The sequence below is a fragment of the Eumetopias jubatus genome, unplaced genomic scaffold, assembly GCF_037043125.1.
Source record: "Eumetopias jubatus isolate StellerSeaLion01/CBP00866 unplaced genomic scaffold, mEumJub1_p1.0 scaffold_10, whole genome shotgun sequence".
Classification (NCBI taxonomy): domain Eukaryota; kingdom Metazoa; phylum Chordata; class Mammalia; order Carnivora; family Otariidae; genus Eumetopias; species Eumetopias jubatus.
The window spans coordinates 97709083-97731483 of record NW_028274816.1 but is presented as its reverse complement, the minus strand read 5'-3'; the positions used below and the strand labels follow the sequence as shown (position 1 = coordinate 97731483).

The 22401-nt window shown below is 40.5% G+C and overlaps 1 protein-coding gene across 3 annotated transcripts in view; it reads right to left on the bottom strand.

Annotated features, from left to right (window-relative positions):
- KANSL1 (KAT8 regulatory NSL complex subunit 1) overlaps window positions 1-22401 on the bottom strand; it is a 180240-nt gene that overhangs the window by 138397 nt on the left and 19442 nt on the right. The window contains exon 1 of one of the 3 annotated variants that reach the window (XM_028087409.2): window positions 11080-11187. The exons of the other annotated variants lie outside the window; for them this stretch is intronic. The gene's annotated coding sequence lies outside the window, so the exon portion shown is untranslated. Of the gene's footprint in view, window positions 1-11079; window positions 11188-22401 lie in introns of those variants that run through there. 3 annotated transcript variants of the gene reach the window in all.

Genomic DNA, 22401 nt, shown 5'->3' with positions numbered 1-22401 from the left:
ATGTAGTGTTCCATGATTCATTGTTTGTGCATAACACCCAGTGCTCCACGCAGAACGTGCCCTCTTTAATACCCATCACCAGGCTAACCGATCCCCCCACCCCTCTTCCCTCTAGAACCCTCAGTTTGTTTTTCAGAGTCCATCGTCTCTCAGGTTCGTCTCCCCCTCTGACTTACTCCCCTTCATTCTTCCCCTATCTTCTTTTCTTTTTTCTTAACATATGTTGCATTGTTTCAGAAATACAGATCTGTGATTCAACAGTGTTGCACAATTCACAGCGCTCACCATAGCACATACCCTACCCAATGTCTATCACCCAGCCACCCCATCCCTCCCACCCCCCACCACTCCAGCAACACTCAGTTTGTTTCCTGAGATTAAGAATTCCTATCAGTGAGGTCATATGATACATGTCTTTCTCTGATTGACTTATTTCACTCAGCATAACACCCTCCAGTTCCATCCATGTCGTTGCAAATGGCAAGATCTCATTCCTTTTGATGGCTTGCAGAACACTGTTCTGAGGGATACGAGTTGGGATAAAGTTCAATTATGTGACCTTCAGGGTCTCTTCCTACGCTTATGATTCTATTAGTCTAAACTGAAACACAGGCTCAAGGAAAAACTTCCACCTAACACAAGTAGCACTTGGGAAGCAAAAATATACCCCTAGGGCAGTTTCTCAACGCCAGCACTATTGCCATCCTGTGCCAAATAATTTTGTGGTGGGGGAAGGGCCTCTCCTGTGTGTTGTCAGACATTTAGCAGCATCCCTGGCTCCACCCACTAGATGCCAGTAGCACCCTTCTACCAGTAATGACAACCAAAACTGCCTCCAGACACATCACTTGTCCCCTAGGGGGCAAAATCACATGTTCCAACAGAAAACCACTGCCCAGATACAGACTTTATATATACATACAGATATTTTTTTAAACTGTTGTCCACATAAATGTTTTCTTTGCAGAAAGCAAAACGTTTCTAGCTGCTTCAAATACTCCACATCTACAAATGAAAACCTTTTTTCTTTAGAGTTCCCAAAACAGGACTCCAGTTATACAAGAACAATCTGGCAGCATCCACCTTGCAAAAATGTTGATAAGCTGCAGAGACCCAAGGAGAGGGGTTTGGCCACTGGGCTGGCCAACAAACCACACTTTCACTGGAAACAGAAGCACAAGTCAGATGGGGAAGAAAAGTCTGCCCATAATGTGGCTTCTATTAGGCTCTTCCCCACCATTACCTCATTACTCTGCACTAAGTAAAGAAATAGAAGCAGGAAAGATGGTTAGGGAAGTGTCCATGAGGTTGTCAAAATTTCAACTGAAACTTGAAAATTAGCTAAAACGTCATCACGCAAAAGGCTATAGCAAGAGAATGGTAATGTGGCATTCTTGTGAAAGGAAATGGCATGGGAAAAGGCAAGGCTGTGGGAAAACGTAGGACATCCTGAAGACTAAAAGAAATGATCAATTTGCTTGAAATATAAAGCATATTTTAACGAAGGAAACTACAGAAAAAAGTGGAAAGGCAGTCTAAAGCCAGATCATTAATGGACAACCTTGAATAGCCAGCCTTTACTCACACTTAAAGGCAGCAGAATGTCATTAAAGGTTTTTCAAATAGGAAGTGACACATCAGAACTGTGCTTTAGAGGCCAGGTGGACAGGATGGGTTACAAGAAAGTAAAAAGGCAAAGAGCACTGATGAAGCTGCTACAGTAACCCAGACAGGGTGCAGCCAGGAGCGCAACTAAGGTGGCCACCACAGCAGAATGAGCAGTTTCCCCTCCAAGCTTAAACACAGAAGTTGGAAGCGGCTAAAGTTTGCAGAAGGGCCAAATAAATGACACAAACAAAATGTGAAGGCTCTTAAAGACAGAAGACTCTCTTTCTTTCATTAACTTCATCTCCTTCATGATGAAATCCTTCCATTTATTTCTTATAAGGCTATTCGGGTGGTATATCCTTTCTATTCCTAACCTTATCAACCCGAACCCAGTGTGGGGCCTCATTAACTCACACCTAAATTATGCTAATAACTTCTTGACAGCCTTGGTCCTTCAGTCTGGTCTGTACCTTTTTATTACCTCACTTCTCTACTCTGGAATAGCTCCTCGTGCATTTCTCAGAAGTCCAAATTCTCCAAGATGAAATTTAACACAGTATCACAGCAAATGATCAGGTGCAGTGGACCTAGAACTCCCCCAGATTCCCAACTCCATAAACTTTGCCTATGCTGCAGCTTCTACCTGGAAGACCCTTCTAACTTTTAGGTTCAAAATTTAATTAATACTTCAATACATGTCATTTCCACAAAAACTTTTCCAGACTGTTCAGATGCACATCTCTCTCTTCCTGCTTAAATTGTACGATGCACTTAAAAAGTCAACATCACTCAATTCAAACTATCTGAATGTTCCCCAATTGTCAATTTACGAATTCTATTTCCATGATGGCAAAGTTCCTTAGTATCCTTCTTAGGCATGCTAACTTTATCTAAAGCTTGGAACACAGTAAGCACTGTGGGTACTTAGTGACTGGGCTAGAGCAGTCAAAAGACAACATTTTGCTACGCAGAGAAAGATGAGGAAATTCTAATCAAGAAACTAACACACTCAAAATAATGGGAAAGGATTTGAGAGACAATCCACAGAAGACCTCGTATGAACCAAGTGGTACATGGACAGCTTCTCAAGAAGAGAAAGAGAGGAAGAACGCAGCTATGTCGTGATCTCTGATAAAGTACTGAACGCAGCTATGTAGTGATCTCTGATAAAGTACTGAAAGCTACATAATGGGACACATTGGAAAGTATTTCTTTTACATGGAAACAAATGTTTTGTTATGAAATACAATAGAGAATAGGAGGCAAACTTTTTATTATAAAATGAACTAATGGGGACTGCACCCACCCTAGTCCCTGACATGTTCCCATGCCAACAGGGCTTCTTATAACTGAATATGGTTTTGGTTTATAATTACTAAGGGAAACACAGCTCTGGCTGGAGGATAGGTTATTATTATGACTGCTGTTCACTAACATTAACTAACCTTTTACTATGTCATTGTACTGTTTTATACATATGCTCTCATTTAATCCTCACAACATTAAAAAGCAAGTACTCTTACTCTCGTTTTATAGATGAGGAACATTGATGCTCAAAAGTTATGTGCCCAAGATCAAACAACTACTAAGCTACAGAAGGAGGATTCCAATTCAAACCTCTAGATCTAAAACCCATGCTTTTAACTACTATCCTAAGTAGGTGAAGGCTAGGTTTAAAGTGGAAGAGCCTTAACTGCTAGACACTAGACTTGGAATTTTAGTCTTTAGACAAAAGTCAGTGAGGGAACACCAACTGATGATCTCCAATAAACATTTTATGAAAATGCCTACAACATTCAAATCACCACACAAAGTGCCTAGAAGAATGAAAAGGACCACTCAAGAGAGACACTACTGTGTGATCAGGGAATCCCAGGGAACCACATTAAGGGGCCTTCACACAAGCCAAGTCAGTAGGGTCATAAAAGGCTTCCCAAAGGAGGCAGTATCTTAGTTGAAACCTAAAGAGTAAGTAGGGAGGGCCCAGCATCACTCATAACAGCTACTTCAAAAATCCCATATCCAAACCCATTCCCTGCCCCCAACACCAAATCCAAACCAATTCCTGTCGCTCAACATTCCCCATGTGAGTGAATACTAATCCCAACTACTGATTTACCATCTATCATAGATAACTCATTTAAGCACATACAATGCCACATGCAAATAATAAAAAGACTATAGGAGCAGTTTCATTAATGACAAAGATAAGAGAATAGAAAGTAGGTGCAAAGGTAAACCCAGATGATAAATACTGTGCTTTGCGTGAAGGGGTCAAGGAAGGGTTCCAGAAAGAGAGGACATTCTGACTGAATTTTGAAGGCTGAATAGGGAGGGTTCAATAGGTAGAATGATAGGCACATTCATTCCATCCTAATGCCACTGCCTTAGTTCAGAGCCTCATTATGTACTACAGTAATTCAGGCAGTAATAATCTCCCAACTGTTCTTTCTTCCTGTCTCAGCAAGCCTTCAATCTAGCGTCCACTACCAAAATGATTATTAGAAAAGGAGAAAGAGAACATAAATCTGACCATGCTGTGCTCCTCTTAAAAATCTTTCAGCGAGGGGTGCCTGGGTGGCTCAGTCGTTAAGCGTCTGCCTTCAGCTCAGGTCATGGTCCCAGGGTCCTGGGATCGAGCCCCGCATCGGGCTCCCTGCTCAGCAGGAAGCCTGCTTCTCCCTCTCCCACTCCCCCTGCTTGTGTTCCCTCTCTCGCTGTGTCTCTCTCTGTCAAATAAATAAAATCTTTAAAAAAAAAAAAAATCTTTCAGTGACTCTAGGGTAAGGATGAATCCGAACTCCCTACACAGCATATATCTGGCCCCTTTTTACACTCAGCTTCATCTCCAACCTGTCCCCACTCCAGCCACCTGAATCTTATTTATAGTTCCAGACTCTTTCCATGTCCTTGCACCTTTGCCCACACTACTCTTTCTTTTCAAGGTTCACTTCCAAGATCACATGCTCTTTCAAGTATTCCCCATTCATTACAGGTTGAGGGGTCCCTCCCTCTCGAGGGTCTTATCTGCACTCACATGACACCCTGGGCAACAGCTCATAATGTAATATAAACTCCCAATCTTAGTCTGTCCCCTCCTTTCCTAGACTGTACACTTCTCTTAAAAAAAAAAAAAAAAAAAGAGGGGGAGGGTTATGGCTTGTTTTATCTCTATCCGCTACATGTAGCACCGTGCCTGGCAAAAAAAAGACCAATACACGTTAGGTAACCTGAGCATTGTATGTTGAATGCATCAGATGGGGATCCATTATGAAGTTAATAGAATGTCTGATCATAAAGATAACAACCTAACGAGAAGCAGGCATCAAGTGAATCTAGGACAGACTTCATCTACCTCAGGTTCCAGTCATTTACAATACCAAGCATCTGCACTCAGACTGGAAAACTTTTTAAATGTACTTTTTAAACTATTAAATTTGGTTACATAAGCCTTTTGAAAGCAGTATCTACCAAAAATTTTAACGCAATTACCCAAACATTTACCTAGTAACTGCACTTCTAGGAACCTATCCAACAGAAAATACTCTCATAGATAAAGAAATACGCTTAATTCTTTCACTGAAAAATTGTAATACAAGAAAAAAAACCTAAACTTAAAGACACACTAGAGGGGCACCTGGGTGGCTCAGCTGGTTGAGCGACTGCCTTGGGCTCAGGTCATGATCCTGGAGTCCCGGGATCGAGTCCCGCATCGGGCTCCCTGCTCAGCAGGGAGTCTGCTTCTCCCTCTGACCCTCACCCCTCTCACACTCTCTCTCTCAAAAATAAATAAAATAAAAAAAAACACACACACACTAGAATACTATGCAGTTATTTAAAAGAGAACTGCATAATTTAATTTGAAAAACCTCTATGATATACAGCTACATAAAAAAAAAGCCACATAACAAGTATAATCCCATCTGTGTTTAAAAAACGTATAAACAGAAAACGGTTTCAAAAGATGACTATGTATCAAAGTATTTATTGGAGTTTTATCCTATTTCTACCCTATCATCTGAATTCAAATTTCCTACCAATCTAGCTCACAAAAGAAAAATATATTTTTATCTCATTTCTTTCTAACAAACTTTAATAATACAAGTGTTTCTGAACAATCCTAAAACCAGACACTGCTTGAAGGGTCCAAGCAATTCAAAAACTTACCTTATCCCTTAAGAGTTCTGAATTAATGATAAAAAAATTAACTTTTCCAATGCCAGGAAAATGTTAAAAGTTAATACTAACATCCTTCTTTCATTCCCTTGGGAGGCCAAAGGGAAAACTAAGAGGTAAGCAGTAAATCAGTAACTGAAAAACAGCAGTCCAATTTTTTTGATATATGCTTGAGGTCTTCAAACATCCTCAGTTCTCCATGGTAATGTATGAACAGTTTAATGAAACTTCCCCGACAGTTCAACTTAATCAACTAGTATTTCTACAAAGCCTCTCTACTAGCAAACATCAGAAACCAAACTAATTAGCTTTCACCTCTATCCCTTCACACCCTCCGGGGGAGGTGCTAATAAGCAGTCACAAAGGCCAAATAGCAAATAGCAAGAGAAAGCCTACATACCAGTTTTTAGCAATTTTTGGTTTAACATCCTAACAACAAAATTGTTATTCATCTTTTTTATTCCTCAACACTTGCCCTCCAACTGAATTTAACCAGGTCTGACCTTAAGCTGCTCCTTTTTTAAAAAGAAATTAGAAGGTGAGGGGCTCCATTAAGTTTGATACTACTCAAGCAACTTTTTCCAAACAAGGGAAGAATATGCTGTATTTAAAATTCAAAAGGAGATCTCATTTGGGATTCCTGTTCAAGTAACAAGAACCAGAGTTTTTGATAACATTTAGATAAAACTGCACTGAATTTACCTCCACCTTATTACATTTCCTGACTCCCAAAAGCTTGATGTGGCAACTGTAATTCTAAAAAAAATCAGAACTAGAGAAAAAAGGCAAGTTTACAATCAACAACAATAAAATGTATAGCTAAATAATTCTCAGCTAAATAACTCTCTAGGGGGTCGGGCATTCAAATGTTAAAAAAAATTTTTCAAAGATTTTTATTTATTTGAGAGAGAGCACATGGGGGGGGAGGGTAAGAGGGAGAAGCAGACTCCCTGCTGAGCAGGGAGCCCGATTGATTGCGGGACTCGAATGTTGAATGTTAAAATTTCAGGGAGCTAGCTTAAAATCTTGGAAAAGCAAGGCTTGCAGAAGGTAACATTCATTAAACAGCTACTATTTGCCAGACACTGCGACCCAACAAAAAAAACCAAGAATTTAAAACGTCTCCATGTTGAAGGCCTCCCGGCATAAAAAAGTTTAAAATCTTCATATATGCTCTTTAAGTTTCTTTCAGACTACGCAAGCTTTTCATTCATGAATTATCAGTTGTGCTCTCTACACTTTAGTTGGTTTCCTCATACTCTGCATTTTTAGCTTTACCTTTGTTCTATCAAAGACATGTAAAAGGTTAACACACGTAAACAGTACATATTTCAGTTCTTTTTGGAAAATCACATCAGCTGGCTTACTTTCTTCTATACATTTTACCCTACATTGTAAAATGGCATAATGTAGGAACAAACGATAACTGAACTAATTAATAACTAACAGAGACCCTTCCATACATCTTCTTCCTATGACCCAACAAACTGCAAGTGACACCCAAGGATACCACTTTCTTTCTACCCCTTCTTGTGGCCTTCAAAATTGAGTTGGTGACCTCTGGTACAGTGGGATATTTGTCTTTTCTAATTCATACTCATACTGTCTTTTTGATCTCACATTCCAGGGAATAGGAAGTACTGATCAAAGAGTCTTATTTTGTGTTATGAATTATTGCACTCAGGCAGGAGTATTTTTGCACAACTTTTAGTATGCCCAGAGGCTAATAAACATTTATAAGGATAGAAACTATAATTCAAACATACATCTTCAGAATCAACATGAAGACTCAAAAACTAGTCTGAATTTAGATTTCCAGAATGTATTTAAAGTCCTATTTTAGGAAAAGGACATGGTCCAAGTACTCATTGCACTAATACAGTAGGCAAGCCAGGTGTTTAGGCCATTTTATTAGAGACACCTGCACTGTACTCTTTCATAAAGTGATCAAAACGGGACAAAAGTTAAAATATGCTTCCTGAGACATAGAACAATTTAACCAATCAAGCCAGACACTTAATCTAAAATAGAGAAAGAGGGTGGTGAAAAGGTGCTTTAAAACTCTAAATAAACCACTCAATGACAAGATTTGTTCTGGGGCAATCCACAAAAGACCACATACTTAGCGTGTACTATTCCCTCCTTTCCAAACTCAGGGGAGATATCCTTTGGGGGTGCGGGGGAAATCAATTTTTAAAAATCTCTCTCCAGGAAGGAAGTCACTTAGTTTCTGTATCTTAACAGCCTCACCAAGAAAAAAATAACCCCATCAACTCCCCCAAGGAAGCTGACTAAATATAAGAGGAATAGGCATTACTCTTTAAACAACGGATTTTCAATAACTTGTTTTGAAAATCCAATATGGACTAGCATATTCTTTACATTTTAAAATTGCTTTTCCAGTATAACAAGGCAACTAAGCTTTACTCCACTCAATGCTAAAATACCTTCTCAAACCAGCATCACCACTCATAATGGCCCTGTGTTTACAGTTTACATAATTCTGGTTATGTCAAACAGAACAAATCTAAAACTTGTTATTCACCTTAAAATACAATTAAAATCTGTAGTCAACCCAATAAAATGAAGAGGATGTAGAGACACTGCTTACAGTGTAGCATTACTAAAGAAGGAAGAGTACTGGCAGTGTTTGAAGAAGAAAAATAAAATGGGGGGTATTTTTCCCTTCTTCTCACCTTGATAAAAGCTCAAAAGTGAACTAGGCTTACTCATTTTCCAGCTTCCAGAATTTTCCTCAACAGGATAATGATAAGTCTAACAATCAAAGAATGTTCTGCAGGTTTAACCACAGAAATAACGTGTGTAGGCAGGAATAAAAAAAATCAGACAAAAATTTAACATCTCACTTTGGTAAAGCACAAAAGTCAAATACTAACGTTCTGAATAAGGCTTTCAGGAAAGATGCAGGGACACTTCTAAATACTTCGTTCAACAGATTCATATAAGTGGAAGGACCAAAAGCCCTGCCTTACTCAAACTCTATCAATAATTAATTGATCACTCTCTTAACGGTCTACAGACACAAATCAAAAAGTTATTTTATATATACTTAAATGTAGTCCTCAGAAACCAACCACCTTCACTATAACACAGATGTTAAGAATCGTTGTCACATCTAACGTTTCCCTCCAAGTAGTGCCTACTTGAGAAATAAAAAGTTAACTATCTCAAATCATGAGATCACTAACAAATACAGCAAATACGGGAAAGGTCAAAGAAATTGCAATACTCTGTTGGAGAAACAAAGCAGAAATCAAAATCGAAATTCCATGACTGAGGACAGTTACCCCACATATAATACATTTTTTAAATTCCCAAGGGATGAGCATTTTTACCTTGCCTTATTTTTAGAACTACACATCACACTGTACATATCACATGACATGATGTAACTGTTAGCAAAGAAAATGGCCCAAACCATTAAAAATATACATGTTAAGAGGAAATGAATCAATGCACTTAATCACATTTCGTTTCTACTTTTTTTTAAAGATATTTGCTAACTCACTGTAGACTTTTTTAATTGGAAAAGTGGCTAGTAACCTATGTAAAACAAGAGAAAAACACACTTGATATTTTATAATATAGAAATTTACCCAATTATTGGGAAAACTGAGATGAAGAAACATAATGAAACAATTCTTCTAAACCTCAAGGATTAAAAGCAAAAATTCTCTGGATCGAAAATGCAACAGAAACATGATGAAATACCTTTAGGTGGAAAACAAATATTACTCAAAAGTATTCCCTGTTGTTGGGAGAAAAAAATAGTTTTAACTGACAATGGCTGCAGACAACTGAAAATTTCTAAATTGGTCAGGCAGTTTATTAGAAAAGGAACCAAGTATATCGTATAGAAGGGGGAGGGGAAAACACACCCACTTAAGCCTTTGTAAACAGTGGTACTTAAAAGACCCAAGAAGCTGGGAAAAATCAAAACTACAGACTTCTAAAAAAAGCAAAACATATTCCAATGTACTACTTTACATACTTCAAAAGGCTTTAGAGACAAAGTTCAGTAACAATCTATAACTATATCATGATTATGCAAGGCAAAGATTATGTAATTTTATCATTTATTATAAATGTTCTCCTCTCAAACTAAAACAACTAAAATGTTTTGACCTCTCCAATGGGGAGAGGGCAGGTTCTTCTGGACTACAATTTAAAAATATAAATACACACCCCAAAACAAACAAAAAAACACAATGATTGCTAGCCACGTGACAAAGGAGATGGCAACACCAGGATTGTGAATGGAGGGGAGGGAGGCGAGGCAGGAGGACTAGGAAGATTTCTCGGAACTTTGGGGAGCTCGGGATTCGGGTCTCCCGACCCTTAAGGTACCCAACTCTAGCCCTACAAGTTGTATCGTTAACATTCTCAAATATAGTTTTATTAACAGATCATGAAAAATGCTCCAGTTGACCTCCAGAATAAAAGGGGGGAAAGTCAGAGGAAAGAGCAATTTAAAGTGGCGCCATCATGTCACCCCTTCTCCCCTAAGGCAATCTATAAGCAATAGTTAAGTAACGTGTTTCTCCAAAAAACCACACTGGAATCCCGACAATGGAAAACAAAAGGATTTTTAAGTAAAACATGAGGGTAAGGTTGTTTATCGGATGGAAAACAATCAAACTATTTGCTGAAGAATCAAAAGACAGCCGGAAAACAGGCCCCCCAAACTCACTTAAAAGCAAATAAATGCCTCTTCCTCTTTAGTTTTTTTAAAAAACAAACAAACACGTCCGCCTGAGGGAGACTAGATCTGAAAACCCAAGTGACCTCAATATACAGGCAACAAAAATAATAAATACACGAAACAAATAACCATCTGACTTAACAATCAGAGTTGTGATACACACCGTGAAACGCGCAAGATGTGTGTTTCGAGTAGAGAAAGGCCTTCTGCAGTCAAGAGAAGTTCAAGGCGAGAGCCAGAGTTTGTTTGGGGTTTTTTTTACGGGAACAAACCGTGTTCGTAAGGCCGCATTTTTAAATAGAACGCCAAAGGAAAAGCTGGCGAACGAGGCGGCAGCTGGTGGGGAAGGGCCCCCGCACACCCCCGCCCTTGGGGCGACTCCCAGCCCCGGACCCGCAGCGGGGAAGCCCGGAGAGGCCATTTAAAGTTCCGGGGATTTTTCCTGCCCTGCCCTGCCTTTCTAGTTACAACTAACAAAGAGAGAGAGAAATGGGAGCCACAGGGAGAGCGAGGAGAAGGAGAAAGGGCAGCGGGAGGAGGAGGAGGAGAGGAGCAGCAGCAGCAGCACCTACCACGTGATGGAGGAGCGTTGCCCGGGCGGATTCAGCCCCACAAAATGGGCGCAGTTTGCAAACAGCCCCCGGCCGGGGCGCCGAGGGCCGGCGGCGGCAGGCGGGGGCGCGCGGCGGCGGCAGCTCCGGCCCGGGCCCGCCGCTCTCCTCCCCCCCGGCGCCCGGAGCCGCCCTGACTTTCCGGGCGGGGGGGGGCGAGGCGGAGGGGGAGGGGAAGGCGGCGGCGGCGGGGAGCGGCCGCTTTTTCTTCTCTTTCGGGCCCCTTCTCCGGCCTTCCTCGGCTCCGGCGGGGCCTGGGCACGGCCGGGGACCGCAACCCGGCCGGGAGGACTGGCGGGCGGGGGCAGAGGGTGAAGCCGCCCCCCCGCCCCGCACAAACAAGCGCCGCCGTCTGCAGCCCGAGCCCGCACCCCAGCCGCCACCCCCGCACGCCTCTTCCCGGCCGGGGAGCGCGCTCCGGCCGCCCCCCGCGCCTCCGCGGCGAGACGAGTCGGCTTCGCTACGGTGCTCTGTTCTCCCGCCGGCTCGGCGAGCGGTGGCGGCGGTGGCGGCGGCACTGGGAAAATGGCGGCCGAGCTCCTTTTCCCTCCCCCCCTTTAATCTGAAGCGGAGGGAGAATGGAGCGAGCGAGCGAGCGGGCGAGCGCCGGGGACACGGGGAGGAGGGACAGCAGCGCCTCCGCCGGCTGCGGCTGCGGCGGCGAAGGGCCGCTCCGCCCCGGCGCGCCGCCAGGGGGCGCCCGCCGCGCCGCCCCCGCGGGCCGCCAGGAGGCGCGGCCGCCGCCGCCTCAGTCATGGCTCCTCGCCGCGGCCGCTGTTCCTGCACCTCCATCTGTGGAGGCCGCAGCTCCGGAACCCAGCTGCTCCCAGACGTGCGGCGACGGCACGCGGCACTGCGGCAGGCGGGAGCGGGCCCTCGCTCCGGCCGAGGTGAGGCTAACCTGAGGCACTGACGCCGTCACATTCCCTCCGCGCTGGGGCTGGCGGGGCCGCGCGCCGGCTATGAGGGGGCAAGGCGGGCAGGCGCGGCGGAGCAAGAGGACGTGAGCGAGGAACTGTTTGCACTATGTAGTAAACAGGCTAATGCCGTCGGTGCCACACTATTCCAGGGCTAAACGCGCGCTGAATCGGGTAGGAAGCTCCCTGACCAGTGAAGCGCTTTCTGCCGCCCTTTGTCCTAGCCGACTGCCTCCGTACACTGCAGCACGCCTGGGCACTAGCCCCAGCGCAGCGCTCCGCAGCCGCCAGGGTGAGAAAAAAAAAAAAAAAAAAAAAGGCGCACGTCGTCATTGCGCAGGCGCAGGCCAGGGCCCGCGCCGGGCCAGCCCGGGAAGGGACAGCCGGGAGCGAGAGGGGAAGTGATGGCCCACCCGCGCCGGGCCCGCTGGGAACTGTAGTTTTCGTTAAGAAGCACGCGTCTTGTTTTTGGGTGTCATGGCTTGGCAGATCCGCCAAAGCAGGCAAATGGCATTACACAATGAGTATTTATGCTTCCTGTCGCCACCAAAAGGAAGTTCACTGCTATGCTAAAAGTTTAACAAAGAACTCCATAGAGAAACCCAAATCTCACAACAAAAAGCAAACTTCCCACTTTCCTACCAGAGTTGGTTTAAAGTGGTGGCACTTTATCGTTTCTCATGCCCAGTTTGTCGGCACCGTATTTTATTCCTCTCCCAAAATAGGGCCATAAAATAATGGAACCTTTTCTAGATGAAAAAAGTTAAGCAATATAATGCAAAATGTCACACGAAGTATAATTCCACTATCCTTTAAAACCAAAGAAAAAGTTGCCAAAAGATTAATTCAGTGCTTTGAGATTTTAAAAAGGAACTCTGGGATTCATCAGAATTTACTTTAAATGACTGAACAACAACAACAAAAAATTCCAACAATTAAATCATCAAATTCAGCAAGATAGAAAGGGCATGCTCTACTGCGAAAAAGGAAGATGAGAAATGCTCAATACTGTTTTGTGGCTTACCAGAACCAATATCCGGTGGTATGCCTCACTTCTGCTAGTCAAAAAAACACCCTCAGTCCTCCACAAAGTTACAATAACTCACCAGCTCCTATAGCATCTACACCTATATTTCCATCAGTTTCCATTTGTACTCTTAAAATCACACTATCAATGATAGTCATGGTTCTCAAATATCAAAAGCAAGCAGCTAATAATGAAGTCACAAATTACACAAAGAATAAACTAATATATGTGTACATATTTGTATATACATCCAAAAGAGATGCTAGTCTTGGCTTTTTATAATCCTGGGAAAGAATTTAGTTGATTAAGAAATGTATATACATATCTCCACATAAATAGTAATTCCCAAAATATAGCAGAAGGGTGTTAAACACAGACCAATAGATGGCGAACTAGAGCCCTAATCTAAGGATTCTGAAATCTAAATGAGCAGAATGAAAAACACCAAATAAGGCAAAGCCCCTTGCAGTGTATACTTAAAAATATTACGTTTAAAGACACCCACCCACAAAATAATCTTACTACTGATTAATAAGTAGACTGCCAACTCTTAAAACTCAACTGTCAGATTTAATTAGGCCCCCAAATAACCAAGGTTATAAAATACATTTTTTCAATGGATTAGGAGAAGGTGGAAATGCTTATTTTAAAACATGCACTTTGGGGGCGCCTGGGTGGCTCAGTCGGTTAAGCACCCGGCTTTGGCTCAGGTCACGATCCCAGCATCCTGGGATCGAGCCCCGCATGGGGCTCCCTGCTTGGTGGGGAGCCTGCTTCTCCCTCTAATGTTCCCCTTGCTTGTGCTCTCTCACCCTCTCCATCAAATAAATAAAATCTTTAAAAAAAAATAAAACCTGCATTTTGGGGAAAAATAAATTCCAACTTTCCCATTCTCTCATTGCTTCACCCAAGACTAGGAGTTCAGTGTTTATGGCATTTAAATCAGTCAACATGTTTTACATTCTTATCTCAAACCAGATGTCTTTATGCTAAGGCACCAATTTTTACAAATAAGGACATTCAAAGGTAAGCCACTACAAATGCAAAAACCTTAAGAAGAGAAATACATTTTCTTAAAATTTACCCAGAAATATAGTGGATGTCAAGGCTGATTAAACATACACACACACACACACTCACACACTCATACACACCTTACTGTTCAAATCATTGTGGTTGACTCTCAAATATCCACTTTGTCCTAATGGATTAATTTAACCCATCCTCTCTGCCAATGATTGGTTAGGAATGGGCATGAAACCCAATCCTGGCCAATGAAACATGAGTGGAAGCCCACTGGAAGGCCTGCAAGAGAGAATTGTGAGAAAAGCTTCTTCATTCCTAAAGATCAAATGAGGAGGAAACAGTTCCCTCTTCTTCAGACTGCTAAACATGACACCTCAAAATGCTACAGTCCCCCTAGAGCAAGCCTAAAGATGCCACCAACATCATCAAAGGGAGCAGAATGGAGAGCTGGCAGGCACCTTTGTCCTTGGTGACACCATGAAGCCATTACATCAAATAATCCTGACATCTGCAAGACTTTTGGACTTCCAGCTACATGAGAACAATGTAACAACAAACATTTCTTTATTGTTTCAGCCAATTTGAGTTAGCTTTTCTATACCTAAAGTCAAAAAAAAATTCTAATTAATTTCTCATATTTTAGAATATCTGTATTGATTATTCATATTATCAGACTATATAAAACCTTATTTATTCTTCAGCAAAGTCCTTCCCTTCTATACACAACTCTGTATCCATCCATGTCTTTATCTATATGTTCTTTCCGCCTAGAAAAAGAGGACCATCCCTCCTCACAATTATTCTTTGTTCATTCCTCTCCCCCAATATACTGCCACTTATTTTTCCTTCAAGATATGTTCCACCAGACCACTATTATCATTTACATACTTAACAGTAATATAGATAACTGGCAATATATTTCCCTGATCTTGATTAAATGCTTTCTGTAATTCCTTTGAGATTGTTTTCATATATCAATCTTACTTCTGAAGCCTGCCTGAAAGCCCTAAAAGGCAGGAACTATGGCTCAGATTTATAACTCTCACCTGTACAATAAACATATTCCAAGAAGACACTCTCTAATAACTTCCCCACCATTTATCTCTTTAACAAGCCAGATATTCTTAAGCAGAATGTTCTATCACAAATTCAGTACTTTATATGTCCAAACTAATCTCAAAATGACAAGGGATTATTTTGTTTTGCACTTAAAAATATATATATTAACTCAGGGGGTGCCTGGGTGGTATAGTTGGTTAAGTGTCTGACTCTTGGTTATGGCTAAGATCGTGATCTCAAGGTCGTCAGATCGAGCCCCCCTTAGAGTTCAGGGCAGATTCTGCTTGAGATTCTCTCTCCATCTCCCTTTGCCCCTCCCACTTGTGCTCCTGCTCTCTCTAAAATAAATAAATCTTTATATATACAAAAAACTCAGGAGAGAACGTCCTAAACCATTTAGTTTCAAACAAATAGGGTCCCAGTTTCTGTTATTTATCATTGCATCATTAAATCCCCGGGACCTAGTCCACAGTTTTGCAGAAGGAGGCACTTTGTAAGAATTTGCTGGAAAAAAAAAGAATAAAAGGTATAGTGTGGTAACTAAGAGCATAGGATGCAGGGGTAGCCCTAGATTTTATCTCCCTCCATGAATTATCAGCTGTGTTACTCTGGGCAAAGTATTAACCTATAAGCCCCAGTTTCTGCTCTGGAAAAAGGAGATTGTAGTGCCTACTTCATAAATTTAACTATGAAAGCTATTTTCCAAAGTTAATAATTGAGAAGGTTAAAATACGAGATAAGGTCAGCACCTCTTCCCTAATTCAAACTTCAAATTCCTATCTACTCTGGCAAACAATGTTTTCATTCATAAACTCAGATAACACTACCAATAAAAATACTTTGAGCTCCCTAAAAACATATTCTAATTCTGAAAAAGATTATTTACATTTATAAACTAAAGCCACATAAAAAGATAAAATGCATTCATTCAACAAAAATTTAGTGAGTACCTATTAAGCTCAAGACCCTGTTCCAGATATCACAGAAATGAATGCATCAATCTATTTAAGACAACATTAAATTATATCATGAAAGAAACATCTTTAAAACTGAAATCGGTGCATGCTCTCATGTTAATATTTCACCAGCTAAATATTAAGTAGAAAGCCAGAATGAACTGAGCCAATGGTAAGAAATTTAAATAAAAGAATTTTGGATGTAGAAGGAATATGGAGGGTCATCTAGTGAAACTTCCAAATTTTATTAACGCAAAAATGAGATGAGGCCAAGAGAGAACAGTTAGGATTCTGCCCTAAGCTCTACAGCAGAAGGACACGCTGAGATCAGAGGTCAGTCTCCAATTCTCACTTTCCCCCTTCCATCACCTGCCTTTCAGAGTTCCAGCCTCTCAACAGAAACAGGCTACTCACTTGATAAGAACTACAAGCGCGATAAAAAGTATTAAACCCAAACAATACTACCTATTTCACAGTTCCACAAGTATCAAGATTTAGCCAAATATAAGTAAAAGAAAATCCTCACCATGATTACAATGACTATATGGAGGTCTCGACTGATTCCAAATATATTTTTTTTTTAAGATTTTATTTATTTGACAGAGTAAGAGAGCACAAGCAGGGGGAACAGTAGAGGGAGAGGGAGAAGCAGACTCCCCATCGAGCAGGGAGCCCGATGCGGGAGCTCGATCCCAGGACCATCATGACCTGAGCCAAAGGCAGATGCTTAACCATCTGAGCCACCCAGGCGCCCCCCAAATATATATTCTTTTTTTTTTTTTTAATTTTATTTATTTATATGACAGAGACACAGCAAGCGAGGAAACACAAGCAGGGGGAGTGGGAGAGGGAGAAGCAGTCTTCCCGCCGAGCAGGGAGCCTGATCCGGGGCTTGATCCCAGGACCCTGGGATCATGACCTGAGCCGAAGGCAGACGCTTAACGACTGAGCGACCCAGGCACCCCCCAAATACATATTCTTATGTACTCAGTCCAGTAGCAAACTTTCAGTAAGATTAAACAACTTAAGGCATGTAAAAAACTTTTGTAAATGGCAAAGTATTATAAGAAAGCATGGCATTCCTTAGTTTCAATCCCACCTAAAAACAAGATAATTTTCTTCTTCAAACTAGAGATAGACTCCCAAATTTACATAAAGTTGTTACCTTATCATTTCACCTTGAGAAGAAAAACTAATCTTAGGCAGCCTCGTGTTTTAACTGTGTTAATAATAAAGAACAATAACTAAAGTTACAGGTTAACTCTGAAAGCACTCCTGAATCAAGAAGTACTTTATTTTGGGATAATTCAGGAGATAGCACTAAAATTCAACTGAATACAACCAGTTAAAGAAACAGGTCAGGTTCTTTCAGGCCATCCGCTACATTAGGATCTAATATCCAAGACTGACGGTTTTCACTTCCGTGGTACCAGATTGCAAAGTAGCAACATAAGCACTAACTTCTAATGCATGCAGTTTAACAAGGACTTGGATATTTTAATAAAGTTTCTCAAGCTGCTAAACAAAAAAATACACTGATTATTAAGGTGGATTTTAATTAATTCTACTGCTTTAAATTTTAGTATAGAACATTTAAAAATTCTCAAAAAATTAGAATTAACCAAAAAAGTTAATTGACCAAACATTAACAGGAGTGCTCCAATATACTGATTTTGCAGATGAGGCAATGTCAAATGAAGCAATCTGCCTAGGGCCTAAACACTGTTTCAGATAATAAACTTGAATGTCAGAATTTGCCCAAAATCTGCCAAGAACCTGCCTGGCTTCTTTTCCAAATGAAACATAAAGGTAAACATGCAGAAGAACTTCAAGGCAGCAGCCATGAGCAGCCAACTTGTAGAGGGCCTGATGAAGAAAGTCAGAGGTAAAAAAAAATGTTCAAAGAGAAAAGGAGGCAACAGGTGGACTATGCAAATGTCATTTAAAAAAAAATTAAGTCAATTGCTAAGTCCAAAGTTAAGGTGCAACTTCTAAAATCTCACTCTGATGGCACAGCAAACCTAGGGATTTTGGAGACAGCACACCTGTTTCCTCCCGTGGAGAAGCACACCATTCTCAGAAAGAAACATTCCCATTTAATTCACTAATTCCTGGATTCTTGCACTGGGTTTTCATGTACACTCTGGAGCACAGAGCTATATGAACCGGGGAGTAACTGAAGTCAACAAATAATCAGGAGACACACCTTTTTGGAGTGTCAAGTCAATCAAAGACTGTAGTAAAATTGCATGCACTTGTTAAACACAAGTATATTACAGAGCAAAAATGCAAAATTCTCATTTTTTTTCAAGATAGAGGAGTCTTGGGGTGCCTGGATGGCTCAGTCGTTAAGCGCCTGCCTTCCCTTCCGCTCAGGTCATGATCCCAGGGTCCTGGGATCAAGCCCCGCATCGGGCTCCCTGCTCAGCGGGAAGACTGCTTCTCCCTCCCCCACTCCTGCTCGTGTTCCTGCTCTTGTTATCTCTCTGTCAAATAAATTAAATCTTAAAAAAAAAAAAGAGGAGTCTTCAGGAAATGTCCTTTTTGTGACAAGTTGCTCTGGACAACCCCAGACTGAGAGTACTTTTTTTAAAGATTTTATTTATTTATTTGACAGAGAGAGAGGGGGCAAGAGAGGGAACACAAGCAGGGGGAGTGGGAGAGGGAGAAGCAGGCTTCCCGCTGAGCAAGGAGTCCGATGTGGGGCTCTATCCCAGGACCCTGGGATCATGACCTGAGCCGAAGGCAGACGCTTACGACTGAGCCACCCAGGGGCCCAGACTGAGAGTACTTTAAAGGAAAAGTTGGAAAAACACTGCTTTAGAACATTTATTGATAAATATGCAATGCCCCCAAAATCCTGAATATAATCCCTCTATACAGATAATGAAACTTGCAAAGATCTAATGTAAAAATTGTTGTGGATACAATATTATAAATGAGATCATAAGCTACTAAGAACATGACTAGAATTCAGGAAATGCTGAAGTCCCTATCTTATCTCTGTCACTCATTTACTAAGAAATCATACGTAATTTCCTTAACAACAACCTTTTCTCATTTCTGAATTAGACAAAAAGAATACAATAGTATTTTCAGCCATATTCCAAATTAATTCCCACAATCAAATTTAGACAAATTTATCTAAGAAAACTTGTCCCAAATGAACTTTAACTAGCAGAACAAAAATAAAAAAAAATTTTTTTTTAACTGCTAAATGAAACTATATCTTCTGTGATATAAAAAAGAAAAAAACTTTCTGTGTAGAGGAGGGGACAAAACTCACATTTCTTATTATATCTATACTGGCAATATCAAAATATGATCCTGCTGGTAATATTTAGGCTAAGTCATTAAATTTTTATAATATGACAACAGTAATATTAATATTCCTGCCTTGAATGACCTTCTTTGATTTTCAGTAAAACTGGATATCCCCTTAAAGCCCTAACATTCTTTCCTGTTCATTCATAAACATTTATTGAGGTCCTAGCAGATGCTAATCACTGTAGTACGTGCTAGAAGAAACTACCCTGAGTCACCCTCATAAGTTATGTGGCAGCCAAGAAAAATCCCTTCTATTCACTGACATTTTAAATGGTTAAAAATTCAAAGCTAAGAAGTAATGAGAACAATTAGCAAAATTTTAGTGCTTTTGCTTCCAATTACACTTTCTTCTGATCCCTTTTGTGAAGCTTGCCTAAACCACTCCCAAGAATGCTAAAACTGGGTATTATTTATGGCATAACTAGAATGAGGTAACAATGCAATTACCCCAAAATAAAACCAAGGTTAAGGAAACCAAGTAAGAGGTGAAGATCTAAAGTACTGGACTTAGAACCTCTACCCTGAATATCTAGGATAGGCAGAATTCTAGAAAAGGAAAATTTGTGACCTAATCCAATTGTATTTAATTCTGCATCCCTCCTTTCACTCTCAAATATTTTCTCTTGCACTGGGGGGAAGCTTTTAGGTTTCTTCTGACTGCCACAAATTCAATAGCACATCATTTCTTAAACATTAGTTATATTAACTATTCATTCAGTAATTAAGCAATTAGAATTTACTACTGCTAAACGAATGTCCAAAGTTAAACCACAACTATTTCAAGATGAAGTCAAGAACATATCTCAATTCATATGATAATACTGTTATTACCCTAATACCTAAACCAGACAAAGATATTTCAATAAAAAACAAAACATACAGACCAATATCCCTTATGGATATAGACATAAAAATCCTCAACAAAAAACTAGCAAATGAATCCAGCAACATATAAATAGGGCAGTACACCTTTGCCAAGTATGACTAATCTTAGGAATTCAAGGTTGGTTTAATATGTGAAAGTCAATAAATGCAATACATTATACTAATAAAGAATTAAAACCACATGACTACTCAGTTGATGCAGAAAAAGCATTTGATGAAGTCCAATATACCCTTGCATGATAAAAACACACAAGAAACCAGGAACTGAAGAAAACTTCAACCTAACAAAAGGTATCTACAAAAAAACCACAGCTAACATCATAGTGAATGGAGAAAGACCGAATACTTTCTAAGATCAAGAACAAAACAAGGATGTCTGCTCTCACCACTTCTATTCAACATTGTACTGGAGATTCTAGCCAGGGCAATTAGGCAAGAAAAAGAAATAAAAAGCATTCAGTTTACAAAGGAAAAAGTAAAACTAATCTATTTCTACATACCATAATGCTGTATATAAAAAATCCTTAAGGAACCCACAAATAAACTATTAGAACTAAAAAAACAAGTCCATCAGGGTGCCTGGGTGGCTCAGTTGGTTAAGCAACTGCCTTCGGCTCAGGTCATGATCCCAGAGTCCTGGGACTGAGTCCCACATCGGGCTCCCAGCTCAGCGGGGAGCCTGCTTCTCCCTCTGACCTTCTCCCCTCTCATGCTGTTTCTCTCTCTCTCTCTCTCTCTCTCTCAAATAAATAAATAAAATCTTTAAAAAAATAAAAAAACAAGTCCATCAATATACAAGATCACTATACAAACATCAATTATATTTCAATACACTAACAATGAACATTTTCATTTCTGAAAATGAAAATTATATTTCAATACACTAACAATGAACAATCTGAAAATGAAATTAAAAACAATTCCACCTATACCAGCATCAAAAAGAATAAAATACTTAGAAATAAATTTAACAGAAGTATAAAATTTATACTCTGAAAACTACAAAAACTATGAAAAGAATTTAAAGAAGTCCTAAGAAAGACATCCCATGTTCATGGATTGGAAGACCTAACATTGTTAAGATGGCAATTCCCCCCTAAATTAATGTAGAGATTCAATTTAATCCCAGAACAATCTTGAAAAGGAAGAATGAAGTTGGAGGACTCACACTAACTAAAAGCCATAGAAATCAAGAAAGTGTGGTACTGGCATAAGGACAAACATATAGATCAATAAAATATAGGTGAGAGTCCAGAAACAAGACCTCACATTTACAGTCAACTGATTTTTTCTTTTTCTTTTTTCTTTTTTAAAATTTTATTTATTCATTTGACAGAGAGAGAGAGAGCACAAGCAGGGGGAGTGGCAGGCAGAGAAAGAGCAGGCCCCCTGCTAAGCAGGAAGCAGGGCTTGATCCCAGGACTCTGGGATCACAACCCGAGCCAAAGGCAGACGCTTAACTGACTGAGCCACCCAGGCGCCCTACAGTCAACTGATTTTTGACAAGGGTGCCACAATAATTCAAGAGGGGATAGAGGGATAGTCTTTTCAGTAAACAGTATGAGGACAACTGGATATTGTGCAATAATATGCAATATGCAATAAAATCAAGTTGGACCCCTATCTCACACCTTACACAAAAATTAACTCAAAATGAATCACAGACCAAAATGTAAGAGCTAAAATCATAAAATTCTTAGAAGAAAACAAGAGTAAAATCTTCATTATACTGGGTTAGGCAATGGTTTTTAGATACAGCACCAAAGTACAAGTAACAAGAAAAAACATGTAGGTTCGACTTCATGAGAATTATGAATTTTGTGCATTAAAGTACCCCCATCAAGAGGCACCTGGGTGGCTCAGTCGGCTAAGCATCCAACTCTTGATTTCAGCTCAGGTCATGATCTCAGGGTTGTGAGATCAAGCCCCGTGCGATCAAGCTCCCACTAAGTACAGAGCCTACTTGAGATTCTCTCTCTCCATCTCCCCCTGCCCCTCTACCTGCTCGCATGCTCTCTCTCTAAAAATAAATAAATAAATGGGATATTTTTAAAAAAATAAAGGACCTCATCAAGAAAGTGAAAAC